The sequence below is a fragment of the Sus scrofa genome, chromosome 8 (assembly GCF_000003025.6).
Source record: "Sus scrofa isolate TJ Tabasco breed Duroc chromosome 8, Sscrofa11.1, whole genome shotgun sequence".
NCBI lineage: Eukaryota > Metazoa > Chordata > Mammalia > Artiodactyla > Suidae > Sus > Sus scrofa.
Window position 1 is genome coordinate 112,082,309 of NC_010450.4, and position 18,239 is coordinate 112,100,547.

The following is an 18,239-nucleotide window of genomic DNA, read 5'->3' on the forward strand; positions in this document are numbered from 1 at the left end:
ATTTGTGGTCACCCAGCTGTGAAGAGACTGATTCATCTCTTGCTTAGAACTAAATCATCGCTCTCTACTCTGGTAAACTGCCCAGCCTGGGAATGGCCTTGATGTCATTCTTCTCATCAATGTCTTGAGTAGGGGGCTGCTAGCTAGGAGCCCCTCTGCCTGGATATTCTGTATATTTGGGTTTGTCACCTTGCGGAGTGGACACTGGGAATGATTAGCTGGGAAATAACCCTTTCTTTGTCCCAGGGGGCCACTGGGGTTTTGTTTTCCCTCTGCGTTCCTTTGTATTCCCTCTTTGTTTTAGGGGGGGATTATTTCTTTCTTTCTTTCTTTTTTTTTTTTTTTTTTTTTTTGGTCTTTTTTCCTTTTCTAGGGCTGCTCCTGCAGCATATGGAGGTTCCCAGGTTAGGGGTCTAATCGGAGCTGTAGCCGCCGGCCCATGCCAGAGCCACAGCAACGCAGGATCCGAGCCGCTTCTGCAACCTACACCACAGCTCATGGCAATGCCGGATCCTTAAACCACTGAGCAAGGCCAGGGACCGAACCCGCAACCTCATGGTTCCTAGTCGGATTCGTTAACCACTGCGCCACGACGGGAACTCTGGGGATGGATTCTTTCTGTACCTAGCTCTAAACCTAACTCTTTCCTTCTGGGCCTGGTTTGCATTTACTCTATAAATGCAAAACACGAATTCAGAGATTTTTCACCTTATCCACAGATTCAGGACTTCCATTAAACAATAATCGAACTAATGAAGTAACCGAGGGACTTGTATCATATCTTGTGTATCAATAATACAATATAGTATAATGTAATACATACTTATAGAAAAACATAAAGATAAGTGGAAAATAGCACTGGAGTCTAGTTGAAACCACCTTGCACAGCTTATCTCCATCTCTTCCCTGTTCCTCTGTCTGCCTGGTCTGCTGCCCAATCACACCAATCCTCTCCCCTTGAATGCCCCCCACCCCCGTTCCTCTTTCAACTGGTATAGACCCTCTTACACTGCAGCATGCTGCACACTGGCTTCAGATGTGGGTTTTAACCCAACCCAGGGGCTAGTGTTGTGAGAGAGCAAAGTCAGAACAAAAGGAGCACAGCTGGTTGGCTGATGATAAGAAAGTCTTCAACAAGTGATGGGTTCTGGCTTCTAAAGTTAGAACTTTTGAAGTGCTGGAATTTCCATCTTCACCAATGTATTTCTTGGCAGACATCCTCTTCTTCATAGTGATTGCTATTGTTCCATTTGGAATTGGTTCAGTTCTTCAAAGCAAGGAGAATCTGTTTAAAGACTCAGCTACATGTTGTGTTTTTGTTGGCCACACCCAAGTGGGGAGACACTAACTGCATCCTTCCTGGCTCATTATATGTCATTAAGGTCCTTTCTGCAGGTGAGGTACCGTGTAAGGTTGGAGAGAGCAGGGCCACAGCTGACTCCCAAGGAAGGACCTCTTGAGTCATTTGTACTTTCAGGAGCTCATCACCCGACTGATGATTGTTCAGGTTTTCCTAGGGAAAAGGGGAGATTAATATAAAATGTTCGTGTTCATCACCAAAAAAATTGGAAATGAATGTAAGCAAATATGATTTAATGCCAGTGTAATGCGTATACTATAAGCACTGTGACAAGTTTATTGATTTACAGTGGAAGATAGCCTCTCCAGTAACTGAAATCGTCCTAACGACTCCCTGTGACTCTCCATTTCTCAGTGAAACACCTACCTAAGGGTTTTGGATTGGGGTGGAATCAAAATACAGGGAATGACCTCATTTGTGGGTCATTTCACCTGGAATAGAACCTGACCCACTGTGGGTCTCTATCCAGTGGGTCATAGAGAATATGCCCGCAAAGGACAGAATCAGGATCTTTGCTTTAAAATTGCTGTGGCAGGGAGTTCCCGTTGTGGCGCAGTGGTTAACAAATCCGACTAGGAACCATGAGGTTGCGGGTTCGATCCCTGCCCTTGCTCAGTGGGTTAACCATCCGGCATTGCCGTGAGCTGTGGTGTAGGTCACAGACGCGGCTCGGATCCCGCGTTGCTGTGGCACTGGCGTAGGCCGGCGGCTACAGCTCCGATTGGACCCCTAGCCTGGGAACATCCCATATGCCACGGAAGCGGCCCAAGAAATGGCAAAAAAAAAGACCAAAAAAAAAAAAAAATTGCTGAGGCAGTCTCTTGACTAATTTTTTCTCAAGACTACTCTTCTTGTGTTATTAAAGTCACTGTCACTTATTTTATGTTCCTGTTTTTGTTGCTTTTTTTGTGGGGGTGGGGGTGATGAACTTGGAGGGTTTCTGTTTTTTTTTAATTTTTTAATTATAGTTGATTCACAGTATTCTGTCAATTTCTGCTGTATAGCAAAGTGATCTAGCTATACATATACATATACATTCTTTTTCTCATATTATCTTCCATCATGTTACATCACAAGTAATTGGATATAGTTCCTTGTGCTATACAGCAGGATCTCATTACTTATTCACTCCAAATGCAATAATTTACATTTGCTAACCCTAAACTCCCAGTCCATCCCACTCCTCCCCCTCCCCCTTGGCAACCACAAGTCTGTTCCCAAGTCCATGAGTTCATTCCTTTTATGTAGACAGGTTCGTTTATGCCATATATTAGATTCCAGATATAAGTGATATCATGTGGTATTTGTCTCTTTCTGACTTACTTCACTTAGTATGAGAGTCTCTAGTTCCATCCCTGTTGCTACAAATGGCATTATTTTGTTCTTTTTATGGCTGAGGAGTATTACATGTGTATATGTACCTCCACTCATCTCTCAATGGACATTTAGGTCGTTTCCATGTCTTGGCTACTGTGAATAGTGCTGCAGTGAACACAGGGGTGCGCGTATCTTTTTCAATGAAAGTTTTGTCCAGATAGATGCCCAGGAGTGGGATTGCTGGATCATAGGGTAAGTATTTAGTTTTCTGAGGTACCGCCATACTGTTTTCCATACTGGTTGTACCAATTTATATTCCCGCCAACAGTGTAGGAGGGTTTCCTTTTCTCCACACCCTCCTAGCATTTGTTATTTGTAGATTTATTAATGATGACCATTGTGACTGGTGTGAAGTGGTACCTCATTGTAGTTTGGATTCATTTGCTTTCTTGATGGAAAGCTCAGCTTTTTTTTTTTTTTAAGGTTTTATTGAAGTCTAGTTGATTTACAATGTTGTACCCTAAACTTCCAATACAGTATTCAAATTTTAACGTGCACTCAGGAGTTCCCGTCATGGCACAGTGGTTAACGAATATGACTAGGAACTGTGAGGTTGCAGGTTTGATCCCTGGCCGTTCCCAGTGGGTTAAGGATCCGGCATTGCTGTGAGCTGTGGTGTGGGTTGCAGATGCGGCTCGGATCCTGCGCTGCTGTGGCTCTGGCCTAGGCCGGTAGCTACAGCTCCGATTCAACCCCTAGCCTGGGACTCTCCATATGCCGTGGGAGCAGCCCTAGAAAAGACCCAAAAAAAAAAAAAAAAAAAAAGTGCATTCAAGTCACCTGATGAATCCTGATAAATGTGAGCTCTTTTTTTTTTTTTTTTTTTTTTTTTTTCAGGAAGGCAGTATGTAGGAATACAAATTTTTATCTCAGATGGTTATGCTGGTTGTCACTACCCTTTGAAAAGCAAAGCTCTTAGTCATCCTAAGAAATTGCTGAGATTTCTTGGGATGGGTTATTTCTATACAACCTAGCCCTTTTCTTTGAACTTGTTTGAATGGACTCTGTAAACACAAAACATGGAATCAGAGCATGAAAACTTTTGACCTTATCTATGCATTCAGGACTGCCATTAAAGTATAATTGGGCCAATGAAGTAATTAGAAAACTGTATTATATAACTATATAATATATGTATAGTTACATATATATAACAGTTATGTATAATTGTGTAATATAACTATTAGAGAATACATTAATATTATTATATAATACATTAATATACTATATCATATATATAATATTTGTAGAGATAATGTAAAGATAAATGAAAAACAGCACTAGAGTTTAGTTTGCATGAAATATCTCACCTCTATTTATTTGAGCTGACGTTGATGAGGTATGCCCTGTCTAGCTGTGTCAAATGAGGTTATTTGTTTTGTTTTTTAATGATGCATCCTTGGGAGTTCCCTGGTGGTCTGGTGGTTAGGACTCAGTGATTTCACTGCTGTAGCCTGGGTTAAATCCCTGCTCTGGGAACTGAGATCCCACACCAGGCTGCTACATGTCATGGCCAAAAACCAAAACAAAACAAGAACTGCCAAATACCTTCTGATGTATACTCATCAAATCCTAGGATTAGGAGTTTGATGTTCCTCGCACAATATTATGGCCTAGCCTGCGATAACTAGTGACTTGATAAGTACATGGTACAGAGATAGATTATTAGGTAGCTTTTAATTGGTAGATTTAAGGGTCTAGGAACTCGACAAAGGGATAAGCCATTCTGTGTAGACTGAGGGGTGGAGGAGAGAAATGTGTATGCAGGACAATCATCAAGTCATAATAATATTTTTTGGAAGATTTAGCATTGGTATAATTAGTAACTACTTCCAAAGGTAAAACCACAATTTAAAGAGGAATTATATTGAAGAATTGGTATGCTCTAGTGTTGGCGATAGCTAGGAAAAAAAATGACAACCCAACCAAAAAGCTCCCAGTCAAGTGATACAAAAAGGAACTGCAAGTCAGGAAGTATGTCTTTTCCCTGTTCAATATGAATGAGAAAAATGCCATAATCCACCTGAAAGAGGGCGGACCGGTTGATTATCAAGAGAGCAAGAGTTCATTCTGACTGTTGGAGATTTGAACTCCTGGTTATTAGCTCACTTAACTCTGCATCCAAAAGTGTCTTAGGCACATGAAATGAGTAGACCGATTACATCAAATGACAATAATTGCACAGTTTAGACAGGCATTGATGGGAATGTAAGCAATGTGCATAGATTCTAGGCGAGAGGGGCAGGTGGGGGGAAGCAAGAGTAACCCTGTTAAATCCTATTAACAGGTCAGGCAAACTCCTATAACCCAAGACATTGCTAATAGTGTGAAAGGCAGGATGTCTAGGATGGGGTTGTAGGGCCACAAAGAGCCCAGAAACCAAAGACATTTCTGTAGCTGGAAGACACACCATCCCTGTGTCTTGTGCATTTTCAAGTTCTAGAAGAATGGCACGTCAATCACCTGCTGCCCAATTTGTGGGAAGACTACAGAGCTCCCTCCTCATCTGCAGGAGCTATGTTCCAAGACCCCTAGTGGATGCCTGAAAACTCAGATAGTGCCAGACCCTATATATATATATATACACTGTATTTTTCCTTATACACACATACCTATGATAATTTAATTTATAAATTAGTCACAATAAGAGATTTACGAGAATGACTAAACATAAAAAATAGAACAGTTAGAACAATACACAGTCATTGTAGTTATGTGAATGTGGTCGCTCTCTCTCAAGCATCTTATTATACTGTACTCACCCTTGTGGTGATGTGAGGTGATAAAATGCCTGTGTGATGAGATGAAGTGAAATGAATGATGGAAGCATTGTGAGGTAGTGCGGGGCTAACTGCAGTGTTGACCTCCTGAGGATAGGTCAGAAGGACCAGTGTCTGCCTCAGGTGATCCTGGATCATGGGGCCATGACCATATGGATGGCTGGATGTCAGGGGCAGGGAATGTGGATGGTTGGGGATTCAGGGCAGGACAGAAGAGGAAGACACTGTAATTTCAGCATATAATGTAAAACTTCTGGAATTTTCTATGAATGTTTTTGTAAAAAGTATATTTTGACCACAGATAACTGAAACAGTAGAAAGTGAAACCACAGATAAGGGGGCAGGTGTGTGTAGGGGGGACTAGTATATTCTCAAGTGTGTGTGTGACAGAGGACTTTTTTCTTTTTTTGGCCATACCCATGGCATGTGGAAGTTCCCAGGCCAGGGATCAAACCCGCACCACAGCAGTACCCAGAGCCATGGCAGTGACAATGCCAGATCCTTAAACCACTGAGCCACCAAGGAGCTCCTAGAGGACTTTATTAAAAAGAAAAACAAACAAAAAAAACCCTTAGACTTTTTAACCTGAAGTATAAAATTAGGAATGTAGTTAATACTCTCAAAACACACACACATGGGTATCAAAACCTTTTTGATTTGTATATGGAAGTTCCCAGGCTAGGGGTCGAAACCGAGCTGTATCCGCTAGCCATAGCAATGCCAGATCCTAGCTGTGTCTGCCGCCTCCCCCACAGCTCACGGCAACACCAGATCCTTAACCTACTGAGCGAGGCCGGGGATCAAACCTGCATCCTCATGGATACTAATCAAGATTTGTTTCTGCTGATCCGTGACGGGAACTCCACCTTTTTGATTTTTGAAGTCTAGCCCCATTCTATTAAACGCAAGCCTAGGAAATAGTAAGAAGAGGGTGATGCAACAGTAAAGCATGTGGCAAATTCCAGGACCATCACCTACAATTTACATGGGTCTTGTGAACTCCAAGCCCTTTCCCTCATCTGTAAACTGATACGATAACATCAATATGATAAAATGAGAGCACCTTTCACTTAGAGATGTTTAAAAAAAAAAAAAAAGCTATAATAATCCATGCAAGAAATTTGCAGAAAATAGTTAACCTAACAGTTTAAACTCTTTGTATACAGCAACTTACTCTTTCTCTGGGGATGAAATACTCCAAGCCGAGTTATTAGTTCCCAGGTAAATGAGCCTAACCAGCTCTGTCACAGCCCACTCAGAAATCATTCCCCACTTCCTGTAGCAGAAATAGGAATTCTGGGAATGTCACAACTGATTTTGTGATTTAAAAGTTTTTTATAAAAAGCTATTAGTATGGGAATGATAATATCCCTTTTAGAATTCAATCAGGAAGTTACCTTTTGAATATGGAAAGTGCTTTCTATTTCTGTTAGAGAGAAGAGCCACTCATTTCAGAATCAGTGTGTTTCTGATGTCTGAATGAAAAAGGTGGCACCCCACAAATGAGGAACAAACTGAACAAGGAGCAAAGTGCTTCTCTAATCTTATCAAGTTGCCATTTCGGTTGTCTGCCAGCATCACTGGGCTATGAAACACAAAGGACACTGGCATTTGATAACGACTCCAAGAGACCACAGTACCAGCAGTAATCAGCGGACAGACACGGACCAGTGACAGGTGACAACCGTGGCTTACCCGGCGCCCTCACCACCACTGCTACTGCTGGTAGTAGAGCTACTAAGAAAGCGTGGGCCCCTTGGGGGCATGTCGCTAGCTCAGATGTAAATGTGTTGTGCCCTGAAAGAACAGAGACCACTCCCACTGAGAAAAAACAATTCCTGGCCAGGGCCACACACTGCCTAAAAGCAGCCTGATATCCCAAAGCCCCAACAAAGAAACGGACCGTGCCCGCCGCGTTTATAAAGGCAAACTTACATCCAGGTTGGGAGGGGGTGCGCATGCATGAGTAGGGTACAAAAACAAAGCGCAGTTAAATTACTTCAAACCTTAACTAGTAATAGTGTTTAGGTTAATAATGATAATGATTTATGGTAAGGGCCGTCTTTCCTGACTTCAAGCAGGCAGCTTATGCTGGCACCAAAGAGGTAATTAGATGGGAAACCTTGTAGCATCTGCAGTCCTCCTTATCAGCTAACTTTGTTCTTCTAGGGGAAGGGGCTGCGGCAGGGAGCTGTAGGTGCTGGGTTGATTCTTTATACCTGCTTGTGGAATGTTAACAAGGCCCTTCAAATGGACAGAAGGAAGGTGATCAGAAGCACAGGAACCAGCTTTTGGAAAAGTTGGGAAGCGAAGATACCACAGCCAGGCTAAGCTATCTAGATGCTAGTCCTTCTGTTTTCAATGCACATTCTCCACCACCAGCTGAATTTCTTGTATTTGTAAAATGTTTACCTGATATCCCAAAGCATTGCAAGGTACCTTCATCCTAATAAGAGGCTAATTAATACTATACTAGTAAAATTGAAATACTTCTGCAAGGATCACAGTGACTCTTCCAGATAAGGAGGACCACGTGGGTAATTGCTAGTCACCTGTTAACGCTTTTTCAGCACATCCATCACCCCCTCCCCCAGAGCACCTGGTATACTCTTTTCTGAGTATGTGGCCCCAGAGAAATGCTGTTTGTGTTGCATTCTTCAGGTGCATTGTGGGGCTGAATATTAGAATTACCTGGGCAGCTTTTACAAGAGATTCACAACAATCAAATCAGATTCTCTGGGAGGCAGTTCTCAAATTCTGTATTTTTGTTTTTTTCTTAAGTTCTCCAGATGATTCTAATTGTGCCCCCAGGGCTTCGAATTATGCAGCTTTCAAGAATTAAAAGGAGAACTGTCAGCCACTCATTTCTGCCTCGGGGTGAATCGATTCCCATGGACTGAGTTTTTCTGGAACCAAAAGGCAGGAGAATGAGTGAATGAGAAATTTCAATAGTGGTGGTGAGCTGTAATCAAAAAAGCAAACATTTCAATGGTGTGTAGTTTATTAAAAAAAAAAGACTTTAACAGTGTGTAAATTTCGGGATAACAAAACTTGTTCAATATTTTGTTCATTCTAAATGACTGGTTGCAAAGCACTTGCGGAAAAAAGCTTAAGGCTTTGCATTTTTCGCAGGGCCTAGAGCCTTCTTAGGACCTAGAGCGGAATATTACTGCTACATACTCTCAATAAGTCATTGATAAATGTCCCTTACCTGTTAGTGGTTAAAATCATAATAAAAGAGGTTATCTAAGAAATATTTGAAAAACTAGTCATTTTGGGAAAGTCTACCATGGGGTTTTTATGGTATCTAAAGACTTTATGCACAGTATTATTCAAGTTTTGTTAAACTTTAGGTACTACTTAAAAACATTAATATATTTGTTAAAAAATATCCTTGGAGTCCCCACTGTGGCGCAACGGGATCAGCAGCTTCTTGGGAGTGCTGGGTCACAGGTTCGATCTCTAGCCCGGCACAGTGGATTAAGGATTCAGCATTGCTGCAGCTGCAGTTTAGGTCATGACTGTGGCTTGGATGTGATCCCTGGCCCAGGAACTCCGTATGCCACAGGGCAACCAAAATGGGGGGAAAAATATATGTGTGTGTGTGGTGTGTGTGTGTGTGTATATATATATATAAATATATTTAAATGTGTGTATATATATATAAATCCTTGGTTGCAATTAACACATAGTCACGAGGGCACTTGGACAGTAAGGATGTGAGCAGCATCATTCAGATAGTGCTAAAACTTTGCGTATCTGTTGGTAACCTAAAGAGTTCATTAAATATAGTCTTTCAGTTGGAAGTAAAAAGTGCTCAGAATTAAAGGCAAGAAACAATCCAAAAAATTAAAAAGAATAGATCCCCCAGAGCCAACCTTTGTTCTCTTTAGCAGAGTGAGTGGTAGAAATTGGTCTGGATTTGATACTTGAGTGCACAAAGGCTTAGAAGTGAGAAGAGGAAGTGGCTGATCAGCAGAAATTGCTTCCTCTCACTGTATCTTCTTGTGGAACGAAAATCGGGGCGGGGGGGGAACCCAACTCCCCCCCCCCTTTTTTTTTTAGGGCTGCACCCATGGCATGGAGTTTTCTAGGCTAGGGGTCGAATCAGAGCTACAGCTGCCAGCCTAAGCCACAGCCACAGCCACGCACGATCCAAGCTGTGTCTGTGACCTACACCACAGCTCACAGCAGTTCTTAACCCACTGAGCAAGACCGGAGATCAAAAAACTCATGGTCACTAGTCGGATTTGTTTCCGATGCGCCACAACGGCAACTCCACTTCTCCACTTTTTCGTGAAATGCAAAGTCAGGTTTGGGACTTAGTAGTAGCCCTGCCTCCAAAGTGGCATGGGAACTAAAGGACACAGGAAAAGCACTCTGAGTGGAAGAGCAAGTGAGGTGGCCCCATGATGGCAGCGGGGACTGGGGAAGTCACAGGTAATTACCATGTGCCAGGAGACTAGGGGATTGCCAGCAAATGGGGGCGATGGAACCATCCTGAACCAGCCCTGAGGGTGTTTAAGGGGCAGGTTAGGTGTGGTGTTCCCCTCAGAAAGGCAGGGACTGGACAAAGCCCTGACAAACACCTGGATATGACAAAACAGTTTATAGCCCATTGGCAAGTTTTGAGATTCTTTGCTATGAAAATTCAGCCTCGGTAGAGATGGTTGCAGTTCTGTTAGAGATTGTTAGCTGCTGAATGACAGGTTTAGCCCAAGTTGACTTGGGAAAGGGGCCAGAGTTTGTTTAAGAAACTGAGAAAAATCTTAGACAAAAAGTTCACTGTCACTTAAAAATTGTATGTTTAAACACTGTTGATAGAGGTAGGTCAGCTATATAGCCATTCCCTTTGCTTCCAAATCATTTCCAAAAAGAGATAAAAGATTAGACATATAAGAGAAGTACAGATGCAGCAGAACAAGAGGAAAAAAATTTTATGTGCATAGTTATTCTCTAAAAATTTATCTATAGCCAAGGAGAGAGGGGGGAATCATTTTTAACAGGCAAAATAGTTTGGAACAAAGATAGAGTTAAATAAGGGAAAGAAATCGCCAAGACTCATCTCTGCCCATCTCTGAAAAGTAAAGTATTAACAACCCAGAGCCCCAAGGGAATAAAAATGTATCTTCAGTTCTCATTCAAATAAAAATGCATTAGGCTCGGGTCCAGAGAACAGTTTTGGATTTGATTCTTCTTTTTTTTTTTTTGTCTTTTTGCCTTTTCTAGGGCTGCACCCACGGCATATGGAGTTTCCCAGGCTAGGGGTCGAATTGGAGCCATAGCCACCAGCCTATGCCAGAGCAACACAGGATCCGAGCTGCGTCTGCGACCTACACCACAGCTCACAGCAACGACGGATCCCTAACCCGCTGAGCAAGGCCAGGGATCGAACTGGCAACCTCATGGTTCCTAGTCGGATTCGTTAACCACTGCGCCAGGACGGGAACTCCCAGCTGAAATTCTTAAAACCAAACTTTGGTAAAAAACAAAAAGTTTTTTTCATTTTGTTATTTATTTTCCTAATTAAAAAAAAAACACAAAAAGTCAGTCGCCATGATGTCACTTTTTCCCCCATAAAATTTACCAAGAGTTAATTTCCCTACCCTCCCATTTTGAGAGAGATAGTACTTTTTTCTTGGAGGAGGATAGTTTTTTCTAGAATACTAGAGCTATGTATCCATCTGTGTATCTGTATCAGCACTTATAGTTATAATACTTTGATGTAAACTTTCATTTAAAAGATGGAAACTTGTGTCCTAGGTTTAGGGAGTCTATTGATATTATATTTTTAGCTCTCTATGCTTAATCTGTTCTGGATTACCACACAATTATTCAGGAGGTAGTTGATTGAAGCCATGTGGTTGAGAAGCATATGCTTGGAGCAGTTAAAAGTACTTAAGAGCAGTTTAGGACGCCATCCTTTCTCGAACCTTCCCCCCACCTGGACTCACCCTACTTACCCAGGGACCATCCTTAGCCCTTAGCCAAGCTACACTCTAGTTTTCCGACTTTCCAGGATGTGGTTCCTTCTCCCTGGAATGGCCTTCCATACTTCTCAAGGCCAGCTCTTTCCCATTGCTGTGCTCTCAGCTCTTCTGAGATACTCCTTGTTCTCCATCTGAAAGAGCTCCCCATCCTCAAAAACTGCCTCTCCTCATACTCTGGAGTTTTCTTTCAAGACACACTGTAGAGGGTTATTTTTATGTTGTTGATTAGCATCTCTCTTTCCCCTACTCAGCAGAGGCTCACCATTGTTGTCCGTCTTTTTCATTTCTGTGTATCCAGCACTTAGCATAGCAGCTGGCAGGTGATAAGTGTCCAGTAAATATTTGTGGAATTAGTGAGATGTATATATCATTAGCTCAAATCCACCAACTTTATATAACTAGCTTGCTTTACCATCATGCGGCCATGAAGAAAGAGAAGGTTCCTGTTTGATTGGTCTTTATTAGTCATGATTTACCAAGTTATAAGTTACTGGTAAATTTCTAGTAGTAGTTTTGTCAGTGGTAAATTACAGAGCATGTTGTTACTAAAATGGGTTACCACCCTTGAGAAACCTAAACGTCAAGGATTAAAATCTCTCCATGCATTTCTGTAATGACTTGGCAGAAGCTGTGGGATGGAGGAAAGAATTGTACTCATTCTGATAGCAGATCTGCTATTTTTCAATCATTTATTAGTGACTTTTCTTAAGAATCCCTAAGTGCCTCCATTTTCTTACCTGTAAAAAGCAATCATGGTGACTCGTAGGAATAAGGTACGTGATACTCGACACACAGTTAAAACCTGCCATAATAAATAACTGAATCTGCATGGTCTTGTTATTTTGAAATTAATGAAAAGTGGAGCACAGGCAGCTGGCTGCCTGGGAATTCTAGGCATCTGTGAGCTCATTGCCAATTGTGTTGGTTCCACAAATTAGTTATTGTCTCAGAGTGGGTTGTCAAGGAATCTATGTAATGTGAGTTACAAGTCTTTTGTGAATTGCAAAGTGCCAAGTAAAGTATGGTCTCATTACTGTTATAATTAATATAGTTAAAAAATAGATTCTACTAATAATAAGAGAAACGTATGAATAGTGATAAGCTTTTACCTTTTAAATTTAGATAGACTTACCAGAAGCATAAGCTTAACTGACCTGGATAGAATAGGATCTCCAGCTAAGTTAACCTCCAAAACCTTTGGAGATGCTCATGCTTCATAATGTAAGTAGGACCCTTGTGGGTTTTCCAGGACAGACCCCTCCCCCTTGTGCTCTGCTTCAGCTCCTCTCTGAAGTACCTACAGAACAGAAGCTGATGCACATTTCCTGAGTGGTTTTACAAGTGCTAAAACCCCGCCAAATGGAAGAAATTAACTTCTTGATGACCAGAGCACACAGCACCCCCTACCCCCTACCATCTATTGGTGCCTAAGGATCATCTTACCCCCTGTGACACCGCCCTGTTTCCTCCCCATCAACCAATCAGAGAGTTGTGTGAAAGCAGCCCACTTAACCTGCCTTTAAAAGCGCTTTGCTGAGCTCCTTTGGAGAGCTCTGGCTTCTTGAGCACGGGTTGCTCGAGACTCCTTGTTTGGTGCCTTATGAAGTGAATGCTGCACTTTCCTTCACCACAACCCGGTGGTAGTTGGTTGGAGGTTGGCTTTTCTGCAGGCAGACCAGACGACCCCAGTTGGGTTTGGTGATAATAGTGAAATTGTCCTCCTCGCCAGGGAGTAGAAGGTAAGTGTGTAAAATCAGCTTTGAAGTCTGCTTTCCAACTTTGCTCCAGAGAAAGTCCCAGTGGTGAGCTTCTTAATGGAAGTAACCATAACATGCAAAATCACCAAAGGCAACCAGCTGGTAATCCAGGCTCATGCTAGAGTAGACTTAATTCAGTCTCAGTGTCAAAGAATCACTGAATTCTAGACTGGAAGGAATTAAAATTTACTTATGAAAAGTCTAGGAATTCCTGCTGTGGTACAGTGGGTTAAGAAACCGACTGCAGTGGGTAGGGTTGCTGTGGAGGCTCAGATTCAGTCCTTGGCCTGGGAACTTCCATATGCTGCAGGTATGGTCGTTAAAAAAAAAAAAAAAAAAAAGTCTGTAAAGTTCTGTTGATTTCCAGTCTTCTAAGGAAACCAAAGAAATTAGTGTTTTTATGTTCTTGACATATATAATACCAGACAATAAAATTTCCAAAGCTGTCATTTTCCCTGCCAAGCTTTTACCATGGTGCCCCTGGCCTTCCAACCATGAAGGAAGAAAGGGACTAGTTGTACATTTATGTGAGTTCCCCAGCTCATTTTATTTTTTTATTTTTTAGTCTTTTTAGGGCTGTACCTACAGCATATGGAGGTTCCCAGGCTAGGGGTCAAATCGGAGCTATAGCTGCCGGTCTACCCCAGAGCCACAGCAATGCCAGATCTGAGCCGAGTCTTCGACCCACACCACAGCTCACAGCAACGCCGGATCCTTAACTCACTGAATGAGGCCAGGGATCAAACCCGCAGCCTCATGGTTCCTAGTCAGATTCGTTTCCGCAGAGCCACGACAGGAACTCCATCCTTCCCCAGCTTTTTAAATAACAGTCCCAGAAGGCTGGAAGTTTCTGTGATGAGGTTTCCTTTTAAGACCTCCGCTTTTGTCCATTTCCCCATCCCCAGCTTATCTCTGCGCGCTCTCTTAGGGTACAGGTGGACATGGCGTGGTGTCACTTACCTGCTAATTTTGCTAGTGAATTTAGCCTCAAACAGCAGCTTTACAAATGAGCATTTGGGGACGTGAAACACAAGGGTGATATGAAACTTAAAAAACTACAGCTGATCTTTATTCAGCTATTCAGAGGATAAAAAGAATGTTCAGGGTGAACTGTTGGGTGTGGTTATTGGGTGCAGCTGCTATAATTAGAGGTCAGTGGCAGATCCGATGGAATTCGTTGTTCTGGGTAAATAAGAACATATTCACAAACTGATGGGAAGACTGCATCTCCAATCTTTTCTTCAGTTTATAAGGAAGTGCTGATTGCTCCTAATTTGGGAGATTGTTTGTGTCTGTCAGTGGAATACATACATAATCCGTCCCAGTGCTGTTTGTGGCCATACAAACTTTCCTGATTACTACTCATACATTCGTAATGTCTTCAATGAGATGTCCAGTATAAAGTCAACATTTTGGGAGTTCAAGTCTCGGCTCTAATGTAATGAACTCGACTAATATCCATGGGGACGAGGATTCATTCCCTGGCCTCGCTCAGTGAGTTAAGAATCCGGTGTTGCCATGAGCTGTGGTGTAGGTTGCAAACTCGGCTCAGATCCCGAATTGCTGTGGCTGTGGTGTATGTTAGGCTGGCAGCTACAGCTCTGATTTGACCCCTCGCCTGGGAACCTCCATATGCAGCGGGTGCAGCCCTAAAAAAATAAAAAATAAAGTGAACATTTTATTAAGGGAAAACCTACTGTCATGGGACTTAATTACTGTCAAGGAACTTCTACCCAGAACTATCAGCACAGCCATTCACTTTACAACTGATTGAACCTCAATGTGAACTGTAGGGTATTAGACTTACGTGTCTCTTCCTAAAGCAGGATTCCCAGCTCCAGTGAGAACATCTGAGGGCATTCATAACCTGTCAAAAAGTGAAAATGGAATTTGAGATCCTTGTCTAGAAAACGGAGACCAAGACAACACTTAGAATTTCAGATATCTAGAATTCTATGAAACAACATTAACAGAGAAACGGTGTTGAGCTAAGTTTTATGAATGGGTACATCTCACTGTGGGAAATGTTTGGTCTCTGTGCTCGATACTTTAAGGAACCCACTATAGGTGTCTTTCGTGTTAACCCAGACTTATTCATGTTATCGTTAATCAGTATATATTGATTAGCAGCCTAACCACATAGCCAAGTTTAGAAAGAAAATTCATTTTTCAACGAGACTCACTGCCTTACATCTAATTGAAGTTCTTGTGATATTAATGAAGGTACAAGTTAATTCTTTGAAAACCTCATACTAACTTATGGTCAGCCTTCTCCTCCTGGTTCCCTTTGAAAATTCTTCACAGACCTAATACTTTGACACTTTGCTCAGCTTCGAGGATCTTCTCGAACCATAAAATTGTCTCTGGTGCCTGGTGGGGATCAGACCTGAGAGCCCAGGATAAGATTACTTTTCCTGTTCTTCAGGTGGCCTTGGCTGAGGTGGGTGACAAGACGAGGGGGGGGAGAGCGCGGTGCTGTGGGTCCCTTCTTTTATGCAATTTAAAATTTTGAACTTTGAGTGCCTTCCCATCTTCCCTGGACTTCTGCCAAGCTAACCCTAAACTACCCTTATACTGAGTTTCATTACCTGTGGCTCCTGACTCCTCAGATTTGCTAATTCATTTCCAATTTTTGTCCTCCATGGTGCTGACCTTGGCTTTGGAGAGAGGCCACTTTAATTTCACTGCATACTTATTGTGCAACCTTAGGCAAATTCTTTCCCCCTCTGTAAATGGGCATGAAGAAGTCCTTTTCCTGTTCTTCATGGTAAAAGAAGTGCCTGAAGCGTCCTGAGTAACCTGGACTCTGGTCCAGACATCTCATTTGTTAGGCATCGTCTGATTATTTTCGGTGACTTCCTTGATAGTCCTAAGGCGATTTTCTCATCTTCCCTTAGTTGTACATCCACATCATGAAGGCATGTCCTGGGTTCTCTGGGTTCTCTCTTCCAGGTCTATCAGGGAATATAAATGAAAGACCTCACATTTTTTTGCCTGAAATTCAAGGTCCGGCACTGTTCTGTCCAAAACTCCCTCCCTCCTCTGCCTTACTTCCCACATCATCACTTTCAAACATCCGGACTTGTTTACCAAACTGGAATAATCCTCAGTTTCTAGACAAGCACTGTCTGGCCCTTGTTTCACACTGTTCCTTCCTTCTGGTGTTACAGCTGCTGTCAGCAGCCCCAAGGCTGCAGTGTATCAGCTCTGGTGGCAGCCCTATGGCTGCAGGGTACCAGCTCCAGCAGCTCTTTTACCTGGAGGGAAACCCAGCGAGCACTCGGAGAGTTGGAGAACTCGGGTTTATTACGCCGGCGGGCTCAGAGGAGATCACTCTCCGGAGTCTGAGCCCCGAAGAGGGGTTTCACAAGGCTTTTATGGGCTAGTTCTCTGGGTCTGTGGCGGACCAGAGTGAAAACCAGCAAAGTAATAGATGCGGAAGCAATTTTACAGAAGCAGATGTGTGTGGGGGTGCTGGTTAGGGGTAGTTGGCCAGATTTTGCTTACTCATCATGGCCGGGGTGTCTCCTTTCTACCTTTTTGTCAGGACATTTCCTCCTACACTGGAACATCCCATTCCTGATTTCCACCTTTCCTTAGTCCTGTGCTCATGCAAGTCTCACCTGAGGCCATGTTCTCTTACAGCCTCATAATCCCTCCATCAGCTGACTTGGCACAATTTTTATGACTTTATTTTGACCGACCATGTTCTTTGATGTACTAGTCACTGCTGGTTAGTAGAGGCTGAGGGCAGGACACAGTTTAATGCCTCTGTCCCCCACTGTGCTGAAAATGGGGCTTGGCAAGTGGTAGGTGTCAGCGATGGAGTCCTGAGGAAGGGGTATACGGTGGGCATCAGAACCAGAGAGCAATTGTGCAGTCCAGTATATTCTCTCCAATCCTTTCAAATGTTTATTTTCACATATTTCTGCTCCTATATGAGAAGGCTTCCCTGCCACCATTCCTGATGAAGCCCTGTCACTCCTGGCCCACCCGATGTGCTTTATATCTTTGTACATAACAACATATCACTAGGATGGTGTTGTAGAGCCTCGGTTAGGTTCTGTCTCCATCTGGAATGTGGGCTGCAGGAGCTTGAGGACCTCCTCCTTTTGCTTAGAATCTTTAGCAAGAACTCAATCAGTATTTCCTGACCAAGTGAATGGATAACAAATAATCACAGGATTATTGCTCAAGTATGGGTATTATCAGCTCTGTTTTCCTAAAGGTATGAAAAGGGACTAATAACTCGGAGTTCAGCTGGGAGTTCGCCTCGTGGCGCAGTGGTTAATGTATCCAGCTAGGAACCATGAGGTTGCAGGTTCGATCCCTGACCTTGCTCAGTGGGTTAAGGATCCGGCGTTGCCATGAGCTGTGGTATAGGTCGCAGACTCGGATCCCACGTTGCTGTGGCCCTGGTGTAGGCCGCTGGCTATAGCTCCAATCCAACCCCTAGCCTGGGAACCTCCATATGCTGCGGAAGCGGTCCTAGAAAAGGCAAAAAGACCAAAAAAAAAAAAAAAAAAAAAAAAGGCTAATAACTTATTTTGGAGTTTTAGAGGTTAAGTTTTCCGAGTCATTTTAAGAAATGGAAGCCCTCCCAGGAATGGCGTCTAGAGGTATTCAACCCGACAACATCATCGTGGGCTGTCCTGCAATAGCCTCTGGCCAAACTAGGTTGTGTCAAACCCCTGGTAATGAAATTGTTTACTTTTTATACCAGGAAGGTTGGAAAAGCACTAAAATCCATATGTAGCATGTGCTCAGGAGTTCGTGTTGTGAGACCTGACATTCTTAGGAGGTCATGTAAAATAGATGTCAGCAGGGCCTGTGGCAGATGCACCTGTGCTAAGTGAGCCTGTGACAGGATCAAGCTTACTTATTGAGCAGAAACTCTGATGAAAATGTTGAAGGCACAAGCACAGAATCAGAACGCTAAAAAAGTTTTAAACCCCAAAGCGTTGTTCTATTAAAA

The 18,239-nt window shown here is 42.8% G+C and overlaps 1 protein-coding gene across 4 annotated transcripts in view; it reads left to right on the forward strand.

Moving 5' to 3' along the window:
- The window catches only part of ELOVL6 (ELOVL fatty acid elongase 6), a 151,410-nt gene that overhangs the window by 43,639 nt on the left and 89,532 nt on the right, over window positions 1–18,239 (forward strand). The window contains exon 1 of one of the 4 annotated variants that reach the window (XM_021100708.1): window positions 13,089–13,246. The exons of the other annotated variants lie outside the window; for them this stretch is intronic. The gene's annotated coding sequence lies outside the window, so the exon portion shown is untranslated. Of the gene's footprint in view, window positions 1–13,088; window positions 13,247–18,239 lie in introns of those variants that run through there. 4 annotated transcript variants of the gene reach the window in all.